Raw genomic sequence first — 3133 nt, 5'->3', positions numbered from 1 at the left:
ATTACGCGCGCCGTTTCTGACAGTGTGGAGATTTCAATGTGCACAGCACAGTCTGTATTCCTGTGGGGAAAAAACCTGGATGAATTGGTGAAGACACTTAAAGGAGGGATGGTAGCAGGAATATTCAGAATTTTTCAAAACTTCATACTTCAAATATTTAAGCTTTATTCTGAATGTTTTGCCCCATTCACATGAATGGGGAAATTTTACTTCTGCATACTTACAGCTAGAAAAGCCATTCAGGTGCAAAATATTCAGCATTTTCAGGGTGATCCCTCAGCACTTAACTTCCACACACATTTTCTTCAGAAAATGCATTTCTCTAGTTCACGTGATTTTCTGCAGAAATACCTCCATCATGGTATTTTCTATACATACTTCCACCTGTAACTGGACTTCTTCTATGTGGCTTAATGATTGCTGTCTGCATCTGCAGGTGAGTGGATACTGCACATGGCAGTGTGACCTTCATCATAAAACAACAATTGTAATTGAACACACACAAACAAAAAAAAAAAAGAAAAGAAAATGTAAATACTAGAAACATTTTAGAAACATTCTGCTTTGCCAAACACAGAAATTCTCTCTCAGAATGGTTCAACTGTAAGAAGACAATATTTGGTGTTTTAGCTCAAAATGACATAAACAATTATCAAATAGTTTCTGATTAATTAATGTTCGGTCACCTGACTAACACACATACAGCGATCAACAATAAACTATAGCCTATTACTATAAGACATCCTCTGTGCATTTTACTTTTAAACAACTTATTTGTGTTTATTCTCTACTGCCTCATGTGTGAAGTCAGTTTTATACAATAAAGTAACTGAAAGACCTGGACAGTGCTGAGAGGGAGTTTGATATTATTGGTCATGGCTTTATCTCTGCAGAAAAGCCAAGACCAGGACTCCAGACCAGGATCCAATCCAGGACCCTCAGTCCAGAGGAGAGGTCAGAAGAACTTTTCCATTTTAGATTTTATCACATTTCTTTATTTCATTTCTTAGATTCTCTGATAACTTCAGTATTTACTTCTGATCTCCACAGGTGGTCCTCATGCAACCACAGGGTGACACAGCTCACAGGACAAATAACTGAATATAAAACAAAAGACATGGACAGAATGTACAAGTGAGGGGACACATTTCATGAGGTGTAATAATTAAATCAATGTGGCCTAAAGAATGACAGCCTTTTCTAACCTTCTGAGATAGAATGTAATTGATAAATAAATTTTCTTGTATTGGAAAAAATTCCATGAGGAAATTTTATGATTTTATTTTCTTGACAACAGAAACTTCATGCCAGGTTGTTGTATCTGCTTGGGTGTGTGACCATAACACACATGTAAAATATGTATAATACAAATATAAATATATTTAGGAAGAATAAAGGATATTGTGCTGTTTGTCTCTAAACTTGGATGTGATACTGTAACTGTCCAGCAGATGATCATAAAAAGACGGCCTGGTTAAGCTGATACTCTTCAAAACATCAACAATCGTCTTCTGGTTCATGACTTTCTGCCCAACTGCAACATGGGACATAGACTGGTTAGAACTTTTCTTTCATTTTACAAACAGCAGAGGATCAATTAGGAATGAAAAGTTGATCAGATATTGTCAGGCATTAGTGCTGCACAGACAGATATAAACTTTAACTTATGCTGTTACAGTGTCTTATACGACAGTACTGTGTCACAGCTTTAGGTTATCAGCTGATCACTGTTTAATTCTACTTCATAATATAAGGATCACATTTTCACCCTTCACTCACATAATCACGCTTAGTTTTCTTTCAATCTATTTTCCCTCATGACCTGAAGGTTTGGGGTCAGTGTTAGAACTGATTTTGTTATGATTCAGACTGAATTCATGGTTGTTCAAACAGAAGTCACAAACAGAACAATTTCACAATATCACACTGTGACGATCAGTGTGTTCGGATGTTTGGCTGAAATAGTTTCCTCCTATCTATGCATGTAGATGTGTTAAGTAGCCAGCAGATGGTGACAGAGTATATTTTAAATGTTGGGAGATTAAATCCATAACCATAGTTTTGTCACAGTATAACCCTATACACTAGATAATGTTCCGTCATGTTTGTTCTCAGTGGGTGGTCCTGGTTCCAAGTGATGAGGTGGTTTAAGCTGGTACCACACAGGGACAAATCCTTTATGAATTTCCGGTGGTTTTCTGTCTAGATTCCAAAGAACATGTCAGTGCAAGTCAGTGGCACTGATAATAAAGGTATCCTCCTTCTGTTTGCCCTTCACGGCTCCCACATAACATATTGTAATCCTCTCCGTTCCTACACAAGCAGCCAGACGTTCTTGCGGTATCAAAAGCTTTCTTTGAAAAACTCCCAACATTCAACACTCCACATCAACAACTGCCTGCTCTTCCTCGCTCTCTCCTCCCACACCCCTCACATTCTTTCAGGCAATAACATGTAGAACCATATAACTAGAGGCTAGACATCAGAACCATTACAATATATTCTCGCTACATTATATTGTGTTCTTGTTGTATCTTTATTGTGATTCTTTCACTTGGTGCTTTAAAGTGCCTTAGATTTGTGTTACTGCTTATCTACTTTATATTTCACTTGTACTGTGTGGCATTCATGTGGACGGCAAAGTAAGAATTTCATTGTACAGGGAAACACGTGCCCTAACGGTGAACATGACCATAAATAAATGCAAACCCTGGCCAAAAAATAGTTTTTTTTAACTTTAATATAAAAATGAGGAATAACGAAGGAAGCTCAACCCGAAGAAAACGTAAGATTAAACCACAATCAAACTGCTACGTCAAAAACTCGAAACAAACGTAGGCTGGAAACACCACAGCAGTAGATTCCAAGGTCTTATGGTAAAACAGTTAAATGGAGGCGGATGAACCGGGATCAACCTGAAGGGGGGCGTTCAGGTTCCTTGGTGACATAACAAACGAGGAAAGGCAGACTTGACTGTAGTGAGCGATCGGGATTTAACGTTTAGCCTAAAATATTAAATGGCTTTTTGATCTATATCCATGGACGTGCTTGTATCCTAACATCGTGGAGCCGCTACCGGAGCCTGCCACCGGGTCGTGAAACAGGTTTGCGATGCAGCCTTTGCTTCTTTGTC

At 38.2% G+C, this 3133-nt stretch overlaps 1 long non-coding RNA gene across 1 annotated transcript; it reads left to right on the top strand.

Annotated features, from left to right (window-relative positions):
- The first annotated feature begins 286 nt into the window (after positions 1-286).
- On the top strand, positions 287-1793 carry LOC109952829 (uncharacterized). The gene is made up of 3 exons (XR_002273821.1): positions 287-436; positions 894-954; positions 1051-1793. It is a non-coding gene; the product is annotated as an uncharacterized LOC109952829 (long non-coding RNA).
- The last annotated feature ends 1340 nt before the right edge of the window (positions 1794-3133 follow it).

This window comes from Monopterus albus, unplaced genomic scaffold (genome assembly GCF_001952655.1).
Source record: "Monopterus albus unplaced genomic scaffold, M_albus_1.0 scaffold502.1, whole genome shotgun sequence".
Classification (NCBI taxonomy): Eukaryota; Metazoa; Chordata; class Actinopteri; order Synbranchiformes; family Synbranchidae; genus Monopterus; species Monopterus albus.
Note: the sequence above shows the minus strand (reverse complement) of the source record. Positions and strands in the feature narration are given on the sequence as shown.